The sequence below is a fragment of the Brachycentrus maculatus genome, unplaced genomic scaffold (assembly GCF_059751285.1).
Source record: "Brachycentrus maculatus isolate JH-2025_06_01 unplaced genomic scaffold, ASM5975128v1 h1tg000069l, whole genome shotgun sequence".
Classification (NCBI taxonomy): Eukaryota; Metazoa; Arthropoda; class Insecta; order Trichoptera; family Brachycentridae; genus Brachycentrus; species Brachycentrus maculatus.
This window is the reverse complement of record NW_028280823.1, coordinates 409389-430674: the sequence shown is the minus strand read 5'-3', so window position 1 is coordinate 430674 and position 21286 is coordinate 409389. Positions and strand designations below refer to the sequence as shown.

General features: G+C 32.8%; 1 protein-coding gene across 4 annotated transcripts in view; it reads left to right on the top strand.

The window, feature by feature from the left end:
• Positions 1-21286, top strand: part of Tpst (tyrosylprotein sulfotransferase) — a 294282-nt gene that overhangs the window by 231658 nt on the left and 41338 nt on the right. Inside the window, exon 1 of one of the 4 annotated variants that reach the window (XM_088256917.1) lies at positions 10335-10372. The exons of the other annotated variants lie outside the window; for them this stretch is intronic. The gene's annotated coding sequence lies outside the window, so the exon portion shown is untranslated. Of the gene's footprint in view, positions 1-10334; positions 10373-21286 lie in introns of those variants that run through there. 4 annotated transcript variants of the gene reach the window in all.

The window sequence follows — 21286 nt, the reverse complement described above, 5'->3', positions numbered from 1 at the left end:
TATATATATATATATATATATATATATATATATATATATATATATATATTAAAAAAAAATATATATATATATTTTTTGAATAGTATATATATATATATATATATATATGTATATATATATATATTAAAAAATAATAATAAAACCCTTACCCGAACCCCAATCGTGCATAGGGCACTGCGTCATATAAACGCAGTGTTATCTTGATCGTTTTACACATGAAGGAAAGGTGATCAGCCCTCCGATTCAGGTACCAGTCCAGGGTAATATTGAATAAATATTACAGTGAAAAAAATCACTTATATTTATTTTACCCCCCTTGGGAATCGAACCCGGGACCTCCAGAACGGTAGCTGAGAATGCTGACCATTACACTACGGAGGCGGATAAAATTACAGTAATGGATAGTTTTGTTTGAACCTAATATAACCTGAAATATTTTAGTATAAGTTATGTATAAATCTCGAAATCTAATATTTATGTGTGTTAAATAATACATTGTACAAAATATATACAGGGACTCGCTTAGCGATGGATTGGGTGTGTACACAGCATTGTCTTTGGGGGATAAACGAAAAAGGCAATCAGGTAAATGCTGAGTCGTAAACACAGAAGAGTGACACTACGCAATACACCTTTCCGTGAAACTTTAATTACCCCCCGCGTCGGGCCATTTTGACATTAATTGTAAATTACGTCACCGTGTCCGTTCTTGTACCACGGCCGTCCTGCCACCCTAATACCCTAATTGTTTCCACTATATTTACTAGCCGACATCACGACGTGTTTCATCCCCGTTATAATTACTGAAGAAGGGACTTATTTTCTTTTGGATTAACGTAATTAAAGGCCTCAAAGAGGGTTACTCTTATTTGATAATTACGGAAAGTTCTACAAAGCTAAGAGACAAATTTCAGTAGTTTGAAACTGTTCTCTTTTGTCTGTTGTTTTGTTTCAATAACCGATTCCTGACATTATTTGTAACAGCATTATTTTTAGCAATGATATAAATAAAAATACGCTTATACAGGAATAAAAATAAAATCACCTTGAATGAAAAAATTTTATACATAAATATATCGCTCACTCCTTTCAAGAACGTCATAAATCAAAACACTCAATTTTTCAGGAGAACGTTTTTTACGATTAAAAATATAATACAATGCATTAAAAATATATTACTAGCCACTTATTGAACTTTTTACTGTGCAACATATCTTTTTAGGTAAAACCTGAAATTTTTTTCTCCATTTGTAAAATATTAAGTATATTCAAAAAAATACAATATCATTTCTTCAAAATGCAAAAACAAAACTTTCTTCCCTGTAGCGGGTAAATATTAAGTTAAAAATATGCCTCCTTTGCTGGGATATAGTACATTTTCTGGGCATTCCGAAAACATGCACAACTGTAAATTGACGATTTTTTATTTATGACGTTGTTGAAAGGAGTGTGCGATATTACTTCGCTATATCGTATTAATTTTTTCATTGCTGCTCTGATTCTTTGGTACGTCATTAAGTAAATAGTAAACCTTTATTCTAATTGTTCGAAAAATAAAATTAAGTGTAAATTAAATTATTTTCGAAACAAATTAATTTGAAAAACATAACATTTTTTTATCTTAATTAGTGATATATTTGTATTCCTGTCATATACTAATATATTTAAATTTCATGCTTTTTTAGTAAACCTTAACGGCTTGTGGTTTGAATATAGGAATTAAGTTGTGGTTGCGTGGGGAAACACTACCACAATACCACAACCCGACCCGATAAGTTTGATAAACTGTGTTTTACACAACGTTAAAATATCGTCGTTATTGAAATAATCTGATAAACACAATATATTTTACTCGTGTGTTATAAATCTTAGCATAAAATCATAATATTACATCTCTTTATGCAATACTACGTATGTACGAAATTATTCACATTGCATATAGTGAGTTTTATTAAATGTTTTGAATATTGAAAGCATTAACTTTGTGGATCATATTGATATATTATTTTGAGAAATAAAAAGACTTTGTTTTTTGATCCACTCATATTTTTATCAACCAATTAGTTTCGGCAACAACCTGTTGCCCTCTTCAGTGTTTAATTTTAGTCATAAATTAAACCTTGAAGAGGGCAACAGGCTGTTGGCGAAACTAGTTGGTTAATAAAAATGTGACTGGATCAAAAAAACAAAGTCTTTTTACTTTTAAAAATAATATATTGTAGTTTTATTTGATTTTTTACATTATTTTTGATATCTCAACACAGATGAAGAAGAATATGGAAGTCTGGGCATTTACAGGGATAATGACCTTCATAGGTTTGGTTAAGTGATCACTTTACAAACGTGTAACATTCCTTTATTCTATCCATGATTGACAAGCACACTATTCAAATATTTGAAACTTCTAGATATATTGATTAAACTCGTAACACAGTATGCGATAGTTCACAATTGCCATTTATGGCAGGATTAGGAAAGCTTGTTTTAAGCAGAGACTTTTTCCATTTGTATGTGAGGTCCGAATTCTGGATTATACGATTATTATATGTAATATATGCATTTACATACTTGAGTAACGCTTGAAAACACGATTTTCAATTTATTTTAGCTTATAATTTGACCAGGATATATATTTATAACATTTTGAGCGTGTCCAAATACTTTTTCACAGTTTTACTTTAAACCAACGATATAATGAAAAATATAATTTTTCTCTCATTATCTTTCACGTAATTTCTTCTCAAACTGTCACTTAATGATAACAAAGTCAACAACACGTCGAAGCGTTAATGGTAGTGTCAATATAATCGAAATGGCTGCCACCCATCTCAGTTTGTAAGTAACTAAGTAACTAACCATCACGCCGCTTCACCGCAGGGGTAGGCAGAGATAATTGAACGCCACACCACTCTGTCTTTGCAAACATTCTTCCCCTCTTCTACATTCATACATCTCCTCATACATTACCAGACGATTATTACGACTCCTGACCCAGCCGTTTTCAAGCATTTGACATACCTGATTGTGCCAAGTTTTCCCCGCTCTTCCTGTGCTTCTTTTTCCAACTACATTCGCCTCATTTCCAACTGCATAAATTTGTTTAACCATTCTTTCTTCACTCATACGTTCCACATGTCCAAACCATCTCAACACACCTTTCTTAATTTTATCGATAATGCTTATCTCGGCCTTACATTCTTTCCTTATTTCATCATTCTAACAAACATATTTTTGCCACACATTCGTCTGAGGGATCGCATTTCTCAGTTTGAAAATTATGATAATATCGGGTATTTTAAAATATCGGGTTTGGGACAGCACTTATGTTTGTAATTTCCGGCCACGCAACTTTACGACCTGTTGACTTCGCGACCAACCTTTCCATTTTCCGTGGACTATCGTAAAATCGTCCACCACCGCCCCACTCAGCTACCGGCTGTCACTGCTGGTGATTCAACTTTCTTTCACTCGACCGCTTCTGTCCTTGTACATCTTAGGTTCACCCGAGAAATGTGCCTCGGGCGGAAAATGTTTATATTTTCGCCCGTTTCAAACCCTTCGTGACATTTTAGCTTCAAGACTTCAGCTTAAGTTGGAACCTTTCTCTTAATATTTCGTAATGCTCCTGAAAGTTTGACATAATATTTCTAATATATTTAATATTATCATGGGTTCTTTGACAAATTCGATGTCAATTTGTTTTTATTTTCCTTGATTTCAATTTACACTACTTTTTGTATGTTTTCATCTTAAGTCGTTTGCTTCACATATGAAACGTCAAAATAGGTCTTTTCTAAGTGGGTTGAAGACTTTCTTAAATGAAATACGTCAATTCCGTTTATATTTATAAATAGGGTAAATTCTTTAATTTTTTATCGAAAATGTGTAGTTCGCCTACGTAGTGGTTAGCACGTCTGGCTACCGTGCTGGGTATCCCAGGTCCAACCCGGGCCAAAATACATACATGTTATTTTTTAGTCATATTTATTTTATATTATTTTTACTTGTACTTACCTTGTACCGTAGCGCAGGGCTGACCTTTCCTTCATGTATTTAATGATCAAAATGAGGCTTCTTATATTCGATGCAGTTCCCTATGCACCGTTGGGTGCGGACAAGTTTAGAAGAAGAAGATGTCATTTAGTATACAGTTCTCACTACGCCCCACAGATTCCTATATTTTTTTATTGGTTGAAAATCTAAAAAGACTTCCGTTCCTTTTTCGAATTCGATAATGTATTTTATTAACATACGAAATTTATATATTTTTGTCAATTTTCCCAGTAAGGCATCTAATTATGACTTTTCATTTCGGAGTGTTTTCTTATCTCTATCTGGGGTAAATATTAGTGACGCTAACAGCTTGAATGAGATTAAAAAATATACAATGGGAGCCACACACAAATAGTACACTCGAACATACAAAGCACACGCAAGCACCTCTTACATTGGAAGAACATTATTCGTGAGCGCTTCCTTTGTGCTTGATGTGTTAGAGTACCTGCACATGATGTGTGTATACTATACGTGTATAGCTCTGTACCTCGTACAAGCCGCAAGATGCTTCATTATTTTTAGTACCATCATTGAAAGGATTAAATCTATTTCATTAGTATATTCGTATGTTATATATTCTAAATTTTCTTTGACAACGAGTCTTGCATTAACAATTCAAATACATTTCTTGCTAAATGAATCGTTCAATCAAAACAAACATGAGAAAGCCTCTTTGTAGATCTGAAAATTATTCATTTAATGTTTTCTATAAATTTATTAAATGACAGTTAGTTAAATACGCCCAATACAAACAACAGTACTGATAGTTTTTATTGATTTTTACTTATTGATGTGAAAAAAATTATCGTTTTCCTTATTGTTATCGAGAGGTTATTGGAAGGAATGACGTTTACCGTTTCTTTTTGGCGTAGATTTTAAATCACGTAATGATTTAAAATCACAAAATATAAATTCATAGATTTTTAATGACGTAGATTTTAAATCAAGGTAATCTTTATCTACTTCTGTGTCTGGTTTACTTTATTATTTTGTCCATGGTCTTAACGCAGCTATCAAAATATGTATTTTTTCCTGAGAATGAAAAGAGATATTCTTTGACCGTGAAACGCGAGTTTAGAATGTTTAGAAACTGTCAATTTAAAAAGCAAAATTAAGAGATTGTGCATTTGAAAATGCTTCAATAGACTGTCAAGTACCAGCATATTGTCAATCTGAAATAGATAGTGTGTTATTACTGTTATATTAACCTATCATTTAATAAATCGCATTCTTTGATTTAAATTTGACTTTTTACTTTCAGAAATAGTTTTTACCAAATAGGCCGTTTAAATGTTTTTATTCGTCTTTTCGATTTTTCTTTAAAACTTCTGTTAGCTGTTCATGGTGTAGAAAATTGCAAATATTCAAAAGAAACGGCGCTTTTTACTGTTATTTTACCAAGGAATTCGAGTTAATTAAGAACGATTACTCAGTAAGTTAAAGAGGCCGGAATTTGAGTCTTTCTCTTTATTTCCCTCGAGATAAGGAATTTGAATAATAATACAATTATTATCATGTTCTATGGTGGCGTTAGGGAAGAGATATAATCGAGATATGTTTTCCCCTTATACCTTGAGAATGCCCCCGGCGATCTCGTGTAATAGTATGTTTACAACCTTTATATGTACCATAATATTATACAAAGTATTTATTCTAGATTTATTTCATATTGTCAATGTAATATTCGGGAAATCGATATCTACGTTTGGTTGTTGCGTCGCGTGTTACCTGTATATACCTTTGTTCGTGATACATAATACATCTGCGTCTGATAACCAAAATTATACACATACGTTGGTATCGACGTTGCATTGTCTTTAAACGGGCTTTGTTATATCTTATAACCCTGCAGCTTCTCTTGATTTGCTTACGTATAGAAGCTTATCTGCTTCGAAATAAGCTGATCCATTATTTTCCGTCCTTTGAAATAGGATAATACTAGTTATGTACGTACAAGATTTTCCAATGGAATGGAGAAGTCAGTACTTTATATCTTTCTTTTTTCAAATTAACCCACAATAGTCACGCGATTACTCTGTCAAATTTGAGCATCATGTAGCTGCGATGAGAGGCTCCAGAATCAAAACATTTTGAATGACGAGAACATCATCCTCGCTATCATTTGTGAAAATCGAGGACAGTAGATGCCAGTTTCAAATGTTACACATTTTAAAGCCGTGAAAACTTTCAACATTGCCTGCAACTGGGCTGAAGAAATCGTGCAGAACACTGAAGAATTTATGGTTTGGAGACCATTGCTTGATTTAGCCCTTAAAAACCAGTTAGGTTCATTGGTTCAATAAATATATTTGATCTTTTCAAGTTAATTTTTTATTTTAACTGTTCATGTTTTTCCTTAATAAAAATGTAAAAATAGCATTTTCATTAGCCGAAATTACCTTTTTTCTCTCATTTTTTTCAAAACACAATAATCCAAACAATTCCCTTATCTGAACAGCCAACTACACGCTCGAATTAGCGAGTTGTCACTGTATATTATATACATATAGGTATACGTATATGGCATACGGTTTAAATTTTATTAAGTAATGTTTTTTTCCTTAATATTTTCTCTTCATCGTACACTCACCATCCAATAGAGATTTTCAATCTTCAAGACATTTTCGTCGAAACAATTTTCATATAAAAAAATGATAATGTATTTCCACAAAATAAATTGATACAAAGGTATCCATTACCAATAACGGACCACTCCTCTTACGAATACATACGCATATTATGCATCACATTGGATATACAAGCAATACATTAATGTACGCAGGCGTTAATCTGTTTACTCGGCCCGGAGAGACTGCTTAATTAACGCGGCTATTATTCGAACAGCCCCATGGTTGTTTTCGAACATGGTATATTTATGGTTTCCTGGTACTTTCTACTTTTACTTTGTTCTCAGTTCTTCGATCAAACTAATTGAATGGAATAATTGTTTGCGCCTATTTTCTTTGCCCGTTTCGTAAATCATTTCATTAGCGTATTCCAATTTCGCGCGTTAAAACATCCCTCAAAGAAATTTAACGTTAAACGTATTATATGTATACCTTAATTTTCTCCTCTGTATGTTGATAGTACCCGAATGAATTGAAATTTCTCTCAAGTATTTGTTCCTTCTGCTTATCTATTAATTATAATATGTAATACATTCAATGACTATTTAATCAATTTGTATTTTAATTATTTCCTAAATCCTCACACTCTTCCACCTCTCGTTGTCTGATGTTCCTCTTTGTTCCTTCCTTGCTTTCTACTATTCATAGTATCACCAATACACAATATTGTTATTATTTAATTATTCGCTCTGCAACTTAAAAAATTGTGTTTATTTCTTTTCACTTTGTTTTCAACCACTATCCTCCACTAATTTCAAATAGTTGTATGAGATACGCACTTTGACTAATTGTACTTGTTTTTTTTTGGTTGGTCGGAAAATATTGCTTCATACCAAGACAACAATATGCATGTGTATACTTTGTACAAGTAATTCAATAAATAGTTATTTTAGAGAGATTTGCTAACGTAATTCAGTATTCTATAGTCTTTACTTTTAACTCCTTGTAAGTGAACGTAACAAATGCATTTTTTATCACAAGCCATAGATCCTTGTTAGTAATTTATATAGGTCAATTCTTATAGCGTTAGGTGTAGTACTATTTTTAACACTTAAAATATATAATACTTAAACCAAATAAATATCAAGCTTATAAAAAGTAAATGTTGTGTGTATCATAATAGGATGATATACACAAAGGTAAAGACGTCTTTTTCTTTATTCTTTCGTACAATTTTCTTACGATACTTTTTTTGTAACTGTTTTTTCCTATACAAACGGTAAGCGATTTAATATTTTTGAATGTAAAAACTCACTCATACACTTAATATGTAAAAAATACATTAAAAATATATTTTTTTTAAATTATTTTTCGAATTAATGAATACGTCCGATTTAGTGAAGTGTTTATTCCTGTTGCTTTATAAAGAGTAATATAATATAAGCATTTGCAGGGCGAAGTACGTGTTACAGTTTAATCGACGGGCAAGTTATCAGGGCATTAATCCCTTAAGGGAGGTCGTGTTATCCGGGACGATTACCAGCTTATTCGTTTAACCCTACATATTAATTGCCGGGCAGAGATTGAGCAGACGAAAGCCGGTTAATACACTCCGATTCATAAAACTAAGCGATTTCGTTCAATCCTCGTTTAGACGTAATCCAGTCTTAAATAAAATTTGAATCACCCTGTAATCCAATTTATAAATTGCGAAATAACCCTATATCTCACCTAAAGTAGCCCATCGACCCTACATCATGTTATTTTTTAAGTCAAATCATGTTGAATTTCTTTCAAATTCACATGCTATCAGCATTTAAATGTTGGAAATCTACAAAAGTATTTTTCTAACTTACAACTTCATATAATTTTTTGGCATCTCAACAAAGATGAAGAAGAGTATGGATGTCTAGGCATTTACGGGGCCTACGACCGTCATAGGCTGGTTTAAGTGATCATGCGTGCAACATTCACCAATTCTACCCATGATTGACAACCACACCACTCAAATTCTTGGAAGTTTTAAATATGTATATGATCCAATTTCGAAATATTGTTCTTGAATCACTAGAATTTCACTCGAATCATCTATTGGTGAGATCAAAAGAAGCTTTTTATTCAGCAGAATCTCTTTCTGAAATATCGGAATACGAGTTTTACCTACAATTAATGTGAGAACATTTAAAAAATAATAGATTTATATTATCCACTGACACTTCGTGATGGAATTGCATTTTTAATTTATTATTAGATTAAAAACAATATTTTTAGCTTTTCCACTTTTTTATTTGACCAGCGACCGGGTTTCGTCGTTACCGACAGACCAGTCTGATGATGTCGGTAACGACGAAACCCGGTCGCTGGTCAAATAAAAAAGTGGAAAAGCTAAAAATATTGTTTTTAATCTAATAATAAATTTAAAAAATAAGTTTTTTTTGCCCACTGTCAACATGTCCCAAAAATGTAACCATTGCTCTTAAACTCTTTACAAATAAATCATTTACAGCATTTTTTCGCCTCAAATCCTTGCCACACTCCGATTGTATGAAAAATTGGTACAGCAGGTGGTCAGATTCACCCTGAATTAATTTCTCCTTGCGACCGCTTTACTACATCATTCGCCACATGGAACCCTTCTTGGGGCGCATTTACCCCACATCTCCACTACTTTTCTTCTGTATAGAATAAAATAGTCTTGTCATAAATTTATTATGCTGAATAATAATGTCGGAACCGTTTTCTTAAAAAATTACCGTGTTCTGATTTTTTCCTGGTCTTAAATTCCCATTCATGACACTAAAATTCATTAAAATTCAAATTCCGTTTATTTATTTCTACAATATTTGCTCGTTTTCACTACATTTTCCTTAAATAAGAACTTCTTGTTGTTAAAATTTTATGTTATTTCCATATTTTATTTTTTTGTTAACAATGTTTGTGTACCCTTATATCGTCCTCGTTCTAAGTACTGACATTCACTGTAGTGTTCTTTCTCTGTAAAAAGCAATCATTCTTGTTTATTGATTGAACTTATGCTAAACTGCATTCGAAAATCAAAAAACTATCATTTCAACTTTATTTTATAGATATCTTAACGAAGACGAAGAACTTTGTGAGACGAGAAAGTGTGGGAATATAAATAATCGCTTCAACCAGCCAAAGACGGATTATAACCCCTGCTAATGCTCAGACTTCTATGATTTCTTCTCACTGAGTTCTGCGTGTCTCTTAGGAAATATGCAGTATATTTAAATATAATTTGTACTCATTTTCATTTTTATTGACAGCGTGATTTCTTTTAAGAAGTCTTAGTATAAATCCTTCGCGCTATTTGTGGGCAAAAATTTTAACACACCCTAATTTTTTTTACGCTTTTCGTTTTTGTGATTCATACTTGAACTATTTTATGGACTAAGAAAGCTTGCCAGTTAGTGATTTCAGCCGGAACAGAGACGATATTCGTATTTTCTTCTTTTTCATCTTGTCAGTTGCCTCACATTTTTTGTTCTTAGTGCACGATTCACCTCCATTCCTCCCGGTCTTGGTTCGATTTGAAGGATTTAAGAAGAAACCTGTTCAGTTTGTGTATTTTATAGGACACCATCCTATTGCTCGCTCTCCCCTATACACGTATACGTATAAGCTAATTGTGTAATAATCATCGATCCATACTCCTTAATCCTTGTTACAGATCCTTTGGTAACATTTGGGTCGCTGTTTTTGCTTCGTACCACCCGCTGTTGTAATAGGTACGTAAAGCGGTTCTCTTCTTCAACATAATCGTAGGTTTTTGCGGTCCTGTGCCTCGCAGGTCGCAAAACCCATCTGTCAACCCAGTATGAAACCCTTATATAGTCGCAGATGAAAGATAATGTTTAGGCAATTTTGGTTTTACGCCACTTTATAATGTTGTTAAGTTATGAGATATTAAGGGCGTCCAGAAATTAATAGCTTTCAATTATTCATGAAGTAAAAGTTTGTTATGAAAATACCTTATATGATATTTTCGTACAAAATGTATTTCAATGATTTCTTTTGATTTTAAACAAGAATGGTTTTCTTGTTATTTATATTAACTTCTTGTACAGAGTATATGTTAAAAGGTGGATTTATTACTTAATTTTTATCACGAAGAACCAATATCTTTTAACCCAGAGAAAATCCAAGTTTGCGAACAAGTATTTGGACACACTCGAATGGTTGTAAAAGAGTAGTCATTACTTAAAATAAATAATTACTTAACCTGGTGAAATAAAAACTTGATCCAAAAAATATTAGAATCTTATGTAGCCTTTTGGAAATTGAGAGCAGATAGCGCTTATACAGAAAATATAAGGAAAAAATTAAAATTTAAATCAGTGTGTTAAAGAACAAAAAAATACAACATTATTTTTTTAAGAAACTGTAAACGATCAATACAAGGAAGGCAAAGGAAGAAGGATCAGATAAGGAGTTGAGAGGGAGAGGTTAAGTAAAACAAGGAAGAATGACATGACGGAGAATTAGGGTTCAAGTATAAATAGTTATGTTTAAGTCATCGGAGATGATAGATTTTTCACTTGAAGGGGTAATTTATTTCATAGTCTGGCCGCTTGGATAGAAGAGGAATTACTGAAAAATGATGTGCTATGACGAGGAATGTAAGGTTTTCTCTTCTGAGATAATTATATTATTTTACGTTTAGATATTGGTAGCGCTCCGACAACTCTTGTGGGCCGTGATATATCTTGATTACTTCTTTAAAATTAAAGTCGGTTTTCTTATGGTATTTTTTAACGTGTTTTTTACACTTCAAAATTAACTTAACGGTGATGATAAATTATATTATATATGACTCGGAAATCTGACATTCGTTTACTAATGCAATTTGCGAGAAGAAAAGAAGGAAAACAACTTGCGAAAATTTACATAGCAAGTTGACAGCTAAGACGTGAAGTTAGTAACAATTATTCAATGTAAAATGTTGCTTCTTCTTAAGTAAAAGTTAGTTCTTAAGTAAAATTAGTTTACAAATGAAGGGAGATTCATCATGACACGAATTAATCATACTATTATAGAAAATAACTGTTCTGCATGAGAATTCGAACCCGGTTCTCCGATGTCTAGTCTAGTGCTTTATCCACTAAGATACGTAGTCATCTAGCCAAATCGAGTTACATTTTATTAAATTTCATTTCATTACAACTCAATTAAATTTCAAGTATTTTATCGTTCTTCGATTTATTCTCCTATGAATTTGTAAACAAAAATTTACGTTCTTTATTTCTGTCAATTTAGAGGAAATAGCAACAAAAAATCTTAATCAACCTATTTTTCGAAACTTCCTTCTCAGTCTAGCTTGTAGTAGGCAGTGAATTTTTTACAAAATTTCATTCAGTTGCTATAATTCCCCTATTTGAAAAAAATGACATTTAAAATTTTAGTTTTTGCAATCTTATGTTTTATTAATAGATTTATACTATCCACTGACACTTCGTGATGGAATTGCATTTTAATATATTATTAGATTAAAACCAATATTTTTAGCTTTTCCACATTATTTTTATTTGACCAGTGACCGGGTTTCGTCGTTACCGACATCATGAGACTGGTGGGAGGCTATACAAATTGTAATGTTATATATAAAACAAGGCAGGAGTTGATAACCAATATATCAAATCAATATATCAATATAACAAAGTTATATCAAATCATGGTTATCAACTCCTGCCTTGTTTTATATATAACATAACAATTTGTATAGCCTCCCACCAGTCTGATGATGTCGGTAACGACGAAACCCGGTCGCTGGTCAAATAAAAATAAAGTGGAAAAGCTAAAAATATTGGTTTTAATCTAATAATATATTATGTTTTATTAAATTCGAACCTACTATTGAAAACTTTTATGCAGAAATAATTATTTTCTCTGCGTATTTTCTTCGCTGGGGTAGTATTCATTGAAGAGCATCTATTATTTTGTCCGATGAGTTAATTTGGGGTACTACAAGGCATTTACGGTCTACCTCAAAATCCTGGGTAAAGGATCAAGTTCACCAAAGGAATATAATATCATTGTGTTATGTGACCTCAGAAGATTACTTGTGCTCCTCGTGATTGAACTACGACTTAGAAACCTCCACCGCGGTGACTTAGCCTCGAGTTTTACTTCTCCCTATTGAAAGTACAGGGCTCCGAGATACTAACAGAGGGTTTCCATGTTAACTGAAGTACTATCTAAAATATTGAAGGAATTTTTTTAATCATTAGTGTCCACCCAGATTACGTTAGTACTCACTTTAAAGTGCTTTGAATTTATTATAAATCAAGCCAACCAATACAAATTTATACAAATATAATGTAAATATAAAAAAATACATTAAGTACATAAAAAAAATATATATAAAAAACATTCATTACTCAATAGTTGTTATTTTTTAGGATTCGCGTTAGGTAACTTTGCTAAGTATTGGATTAAAGTTTTGGTTCAAAGCTTTGGACATACTCAACATTTTGTGTTTTAATATCTTTGAATTGTTTTGGTGAATCTTCATAGCAGAGCTTCAATACTATTTTATCACAGTTCTACCTCGATATACTATATATTTCAAAGCTAAAAATAATAATTAATAAATAATACGTTCCGTAGAGGTTTTTAATGTTTGTCGGAAATGCTTTTTATTAACGTAATTTTTTTTTTGTAAATAAAATAATTTATCATTTTTATACATTTTCACATTCGTATTAAAGTCGATTTATACTTTTTATAAAATAATACAACTACATGTATGTTTTTAATCACCTTTTTTACGATTAAAAATGTGTTTAAAAAATTGTTTTATTTATAACGTTTATAAAAGTATCTGCGAAAAATATCCAAGATAACGGTTGTTAAGAATGATATTTTATCTAAAATATTTTTAAGTGCGCCTGAAAAGTTTTGAAATTTCACTTTAGAGCAAGGTGCGGTAATTTGTCACGAACCGCATCTAAATTCTTCCTGCAAATTTCCCTCCTCAAAATCTCCGCCTCGCCGTCAGAACTATCTACCAAAATGTTCCTAATTGTTCTTCAGACACTCGTAAACCCCGTTCCGAAAACAATAGTTGTTACTTAATCCGGGTAAACTATTTCAGGCGGCACGTATTGTTCGGCGAGCCGCATTTAAAATCCGACTTGCTCGATTCATCCCGTTTGCGTACGTCACTCCCGACTTGATTGACATCTCCAACCCTCGGATTGGTATTAAGCACACTAAACCGCGCGTGTATGTGGAATATTAATTAAATCCACGTAGCAGGTACAGGGTAGAGAGAGGGACCTAGATCTTATTTTGGGGCCGATGTTTTCTGTACGGCATCCTAGAGCGGGGCGGATTACACCCCAACCTTCTCTTACAATACGTTATTTTAATTAGAAACCCTCACGCTAGGCGTCATTGTTTAGAGGCCCTTAAAATGACAACTTAAATCATCGGGATCCGCGTGAGTATTATGTAACTTATCTTACTTAAACACATATTTGTGCCTCCCACTACATTTCTTCGGTGAACTCAATTTTGCTGAAACGTAGCAAAAGCTCTGAATCATTTATTTCTTCTTTTTTTTATTGTATTTCTTTTATTGTATTATATCAATTCAATATTATCCTGGACTGGTACCTGAAGTGGAAGGGTGATTACCAATCCTGCATGTGTTAACGATCAAGATAACACTGCGTTTAAATGGTGCAGTTCCCTATGCACTTTCAGGTGCGAATGAGGGTTTGAAGAAGAATTATTTTTTTGAAAATTAATTTATTTAAAGTCAAAAAGCTAACTAACCATCGCGCCGCTTCTCCGCAGGTGAAGGCAGAGAGAATAGAACGCCGCACCACTCTGTCTTCGCAAAAATTATTTGTCTCTTCCTTATTCATGCATCTCCACTTATTGTGTCGACTCCTAACATGACCTTTTTCAAGTATTTATATTTATATAGTTAAGGAGCTAATATAATATTTTATCTAATCTATCATTTATTTACGTTTGAAATGTCAATAAAACATTGTCAGATAATAATCATATTACCAAGGAAAATGATTGTTTTATTCATTAAAAGATTGTTCGTCATTTTTCTAAATTCCAGTATTTATGCAATCTCTTTTTCAAGCCGAATTTTTTTCCCAACTTGAAGTACCGTTCTGCTGCGGTAGTTTTTCCGGCCCGTTTTCCCAATTATATAACGTCTAGCCTTCCTCAAAACCCTTGTGGAGACTCACCCCCCCCCCTCTCTCTCTCTCTCTTTCTCTCGTGCTAGGTGCCTTTCCTATTCCACTGAACCTCTACTGAGGTAAACGTTACTCTCTGGACCGTCCATCCAGGGCTGGAAGCGATGGGAATGGACTTTTTCATGTTCGAAGCATTTATCAGAGCTTTTGCGGATCACTCCCCAACTAAATACCCTACGATCAAATTTCAAATCAAAATCTTGGTTTAATAGTTTTACATTTACTTTCGCTTAAGAAGACCATTCTGCTGATGCCTCAGATGAAAGCGCTTGTAAAGCATTGTTAACTTTGTGGTTTGGTAATATAACTCTCCTTATCATTCATCGTTCGCTTTGTGTAATACCAATTAAAAACACTACAAAACGAATTTGTTCATCTGATCTGATGATGGAATGATTAATCCGAAACCGTTCGTCATGAATAGTGTTAAGTAGTATTTATTACATACAGTGATAGATGAATGATAAGGAGAGTGTTGAAATTGTAATATTAAGTATTTTTATTTGATGTAATATAAAATTTACAAAAAATAACACGTTTATTCTGGAATATTTTATTGTTTGGATGTTAAATTCAGTATTTAACAATACATCGATCCAAAGTAGTGCCGCCATATTATGTATGTTTGTGTGATGTAAATAAAGGGGGGAAATTCTTTTTGGTTTTGTATATAATTGTCTTTAATTGTTAATTCTATTTATATAAACTCTTTTATTTTAAGATCTTTGGCGGTTCATTCACTTAAATAAGGTCAGATATTTAAATCCAAATAAAATATTTGGAATGTTTATAGCAAAATAAATTCATCAAAAAAAGTTACATATCGTTCACTCCTTTCAACAACGTCATATATCAAAAATCGTCAATTTTCAGTTGTGCATGTTTTCGGACTGCCCAAAAAATGTACTATATCCCAGCAAAAACGGCATATTTTTAACTTAATATTTATTCGCTACAGGGCAGAAAATGTTGTTTTTGCATTTTGAAGAAAAGGTATTATAAATTTTTTTTTTATATACTAAATATTTATCAAATGGAGAAAAAACCTTCAGGTTTTACCTAAAAATATCAGTTGCACACTAAAAAGTTCAATAAGTGGCTTGATATTTATTTTTAAAACATTTTATTATATTTTTTAACTTTAAAAACGATCTCCTGAAAAATCAAGTTTTTTGATATATGACGTTGTTGAAAGGAGTGAGCGATATGAACTATTTATTACATTGTATTTCGTTTCCCGACATAGGTTACGTGTACGTTACTTATGCGAGTATTAGGTCTGAAATTGCTTTTTAACTCATATCGACTTTGTATGTTTAGGTATTTTTGCTCTAACAACCCTTCTCCCTTAATGTGTTGAAACTTTATATACGCGGAATCTAATTAACCATATCTTAAGTATACTTCACCAAATTTTCATCAACGAAGAGCCTATAAATAAAGTAGACTTAGCTCCGCTCCATTTGTGTTACACGCGAGTATAATCAGAGACGCTTTTCGGAAAACATTTACAGTTTTCATAATCGACTAACTCTCATCCAATTGTATTGTGTTTGAGTTGTTTTGCTTAAAAATTTAAAATGTTTTATTTAAAATTAAATTTAAAATTGAAACATCATTTTAAATATATTTTTATTTTATGATTGGCATTATATTATATTAAGAAGTTTTTTATCGCATGTTTTATTACACCTGCTTTTGTAACACAGAGAAAGCATTAAGGTCCAATATAGGATAAATTTTTACACCCAGGTAACGTTTGACGTAATCGAATTCTTTGCTTAAAAAATACGTTATTGAGAAAATATTTTTTTCTGTGAAATAAATAACGATATAGGTTAAAAAAACAGTGGTGTAATGGTTAGCTAGCTTGTTTAGCTACCGTGCTGCAGGTCTTGGGCTCGATTCCCAGGGAGGGTTAAAATAAATATCAATGATTTTACACTCTAATAATTAATATTACCCTGGACTGCACCCCGAATGGGAGGGGTGATCACCTTGCCTTCATGTAAGTAACGATCAAAATATACTGTGTTAATACGATGCAGTCGCCCTAAGCACCATTGAGTACGGATAAGGGTTAGAAGATTTTTTTATTAAATTAAATTAATCTTTTCTTTTTATCCGGTTTAACCCTGTTTTTTCTGGACATGACCTACAAGATTTGCCCTAAATGACCGTCTCGGGTATACCTACGGCAGCGGACACGTTTAGGGAGGCTGCATAGGTAGAGATAAGGTCCATATTAGCGGTGTCGGCGCTGGTTCCGCACGCCCGAGGCGGTCCGCCTCCACATGCATACAAAAAGGCGTCCTTATACCCCCATTTTCTTAAACATATATTTGTGTTTTGTAACGTCTTTACTGAGACTGTTGGCATTTGGAAGTAGGCTTCCTATAACATGCTTAGGCATGCGTCAAAACTTTTTACTACATATTATCATGCATCCAAGGCGACAGCTCGTTTTTGGCCGTCTTCATACATTTAAAATTTCAATCTGAAAGTATTTTTTTTTAGATGTATACATTAATTCAAGAAATAATTAACAAATTTAAGAAAATGTAAACATTTATTGACACATCGCTCACTCCTTTCAACAACGTCAAATATTGAAAATCGTCAATTTTCAGCTGTGCATGTTTTCGGAATTCCCAGAAAATGTACTATATCACAGCAAAAGCGGCATATTTTTAACTTAATATTTACCCGCTACAGGACAGAAAGTGTTGTTCTTGCATTTTGAAGAAAAGGTATTGTTGAATTAATTTTTAAACATACTAAATATTTTTCAAATGGAGTAAAAACATTTAGGTTTTACCTAAAAAGACTTGTTGCATAGTAAAAAGTTCAATAAGTGGCTTGATATTTATTTTTAAGACATTTTATTATATTTTTAAACTTTTATATTTTTAAAAACGATCTCTGAAAAAACCTGAAAAATCAAGTTTTTTGATATATGACGTTGTGAAGGAGCGAGCGACATGTAACAAACATAGCATGATACAATACAATCTTCAGTCTTTCCTGTGATAATTATAATCACTTTTGATTTTAACGTTGAATTTTCTGAAGAATCTAGACATAATTATTTATTCAGTTGTAATGATTTTATGAGATAATTTTGAAGAAACAAATCATTCCTCTTGCAGTTATATTTTATGTACTGTTTTTTTTTAAATGCATAATACAATTTAATAAGTTTGTAATATTGAAGTAATTTATACATGCTTGATGTTTTTTCACTGTTAAGTTCATTTTTTGTATACGAGTTGAGGCCTAGTTAAAAAAAAAATTGGGTTAGAAGTCGCCAAAGAAGAGACTTGTCAGATTTCTTGTTTTTTTTTAATTTTCTTCAATCGATATATGAATTAAAATTTATTTACCACATTTTGAGTGTGTCCAAATACTTGTTCACACATTTGGATTATCTCCAATGATAGGAATTATTTCATATTATTTTTTGACATCTCAGCATAGAAGAAGAAGAATTTGGATATTCTTCTTCATCTTTGTTGTTATGTCACAAAATAATATGAAATTAATTTATTCATCAATATTATTTATTCGTCTATTATATGAAGTGAAAACTTGGGTAATTAATTGTAAATACCGTAATATCATAGACGCCTTTGATGTCCATGCTGTTAACACCCTGGATAGATAGACAGACCAAAGCTTCCTTGAACTGAAGCTGGCAGATAGAATCTGGACCGCGTGTCTCAGTTGGATTATCCGATGTTTCGGACACCTCGCAAGGAGAGAAATTTCCCGAGGAAGCGAGAGACCCCCCACGCGCTGGCGGGACTCTTCACTCTGACACCGCCCGCAGACGCGGGTGTCGAAACAATTGGAGGAGTGCCATCTCGGGAATCCGTAATAGTGGTCACGATCCTACGTCATTAGGGACCAACTTAGATGGATGGCTTATTATTTTTTATTGACAATATTGTCGGTTAATAATAATGAATTAAATATGAAAATAAAAGACTTTATGAAAGAGATGTAAGCACGACTAGTTTTAAGAACTTCAAATGTTCTTAACAGAAAAAAAAAACTGTTAGTATTTTCACCTGTTGGTGAGAACATTTGTAGTTCTCGAAACTAGTCGTATGGACATTGATAAACTCATAAGGTGGTCGTATACATGTGCTTAATTTTATATTTAAATCATAATGTTTTTCCACAAAGTTAATGCCAAATCAATAAAAAATAATAAAATATCAAATTTATGTGTATAAGTATATGAAATCATTCCATTTAGATTTTTTATAATAGAAAGTACACATTTTTATAGCTTTTATATGAAGGAGATTTTTTTAAATATATTTAGGTACCTTTGTTTTTATTTTTTACTCCGCTTTTAAAATACTGTTATCCATATAACTTCTTATAAGTCGTGATGTGTTTCCGGAATTTACAAAAAAATAAAATTAGTAAAGACTGTAAAGACCTTTGCATCTTTATTTTTGTTCGTCCAAATCTCAAGGAAAAAATACGCATTTTTTCCACATGAATTTCATTTGACCAGCAATCGGGTTTCGTCATAACCGACATCATCAGACCTATTTATTTGCCTTTTGATTATTTTACTCTTTCAAGTGGGAAAAGCAAAATAACGCTAACAGAAATGTGACGCAAAAAAAATATCGCACGCCTACTATTTTCGGATAAATTCCGAAGAGCTTGGACCCGACGATTTAATAAAAAATATATGGAAAAAGTCAAATGGAAAGCAAACGGATTACGGAGACGACTTTATCTATGGCAAAAAAAAAACAAACGTTTTTCCCGAGTCAATTCCCCATTTTTCGTTGGCCTTTTTGCTGTGTCCTTAAAGTCACAACTTTGTACATTTTAATCCGTGGATATTTGTTTTATTAATCTTTTGCTCTGGGGAAATTTATAATTATTTCAAACGTCATGGTATATTTTAACCTTTGATGAACCGTTTTAGTTAGAAGGCTTGAAAAGAAGTCGAGAGAAATGGCATAAGGCCCCATTACAAAACGATACTCATTTCGACGACAACGACCCAGCGTTCGGTCGCTCCCCCGGAACGTTCGTGACTTGCACTCGAATACAAGGGATTGTCGCAAATGGCGTGAACTTTTCCGGGAGTTGATATTCCGGGGAAACTAGAGATTTTCCTTCCACGAGTGCGCTAAATTACGCACTTTATTTTCCCGGTGGCGAAACTCTCTGCATTTTCATTTCTACGTGTTGTAAAACAATATGTCAAAACCTTGTTTGGGCACGAAGCTTCAAACTTTCTTTGAATACACAATATTTTGAGTGTATCCATTTTTTTCATTTTTTTTTTATTGATATTTAAAAAGAAGTTTATTGATATTTATTCGAAACCTTATCCGCACTCCAATGGTGCATAAGGCACTGCATTGTATAAACGCAGTATTATCTTGATCGTTAACACACGAAGGAAAGGTGATCAGACCTCCGCTTCAGGTACCAGTCCAGGGTAGTATTGAATAAATATTAGAGTGAAAAAAACACTTATTTTTATTAGACCCCCCTCTGGGAATCGAACCCGGGACCTCCAGAATGGTAGCCGAGCGCGCTTACCATTACACTACGGAGGCGGAAATTGATATGTATAAGTCTGAGTATTTACAGGGACTACGATCTATAGTTGACTGGTTTACGTCATGGCCATTTGTCATTTGCCATTCTATCCATTTCAATAAACTTGGAAACGTTTCAAACATGTTTCAAGTCACTGAAAGATACTCGTCTACAAAACTGGCGGCGCAGGTTTGATTCCAAATACTAAAAATTGTATGCTTGATTTTCTGTTAGTATTATGTGTATTTATCATCAATTCTTTCCCGTCTTTTCTTTCACTCCTGCAGACAGTCCTATGTAATTAATATGCATACATACGAATATACACATACAAATGATCTTTCCGTAGACTCGTTTTAAATGCCGCCGGTTAGAACAAAAATAATGATGAGTAAAAAATGTGTTTGCCAAAGCGACAGTCCTCGTTATTTCCTTTTTACTAAATTCATTTTATCACACCGCGTGATTTTTTTCAACTGGATACATTTTTGTAATTTATGAACCCTTTTTATGTCCGTTTTTAGTTTCCATTATACCTAATGCAGGGATTATGTCGGTTGGTGTTTTCTCGCCGGGATGAATCGGGGTCGCTTTACAAACCGTTCCGTCTCGCGGAGCGACCCTCTCACCGCCCGACCCCTGGCGGCAGGAGACCCATTCACAACCCCCACCTTTCTTTTCACAGCCGCGAATAAAGGCCGTGCGATGAGTGATGTGAGGTAAGAACACGTCACTCCACCTCGGCCTAGATTATATCGCTCAAATTTACCTTAGTGATGCGAATATGTCGATAATTCAATTATTTGGTTGTTTCGATAATCGCGTAATTCAATTATTCAC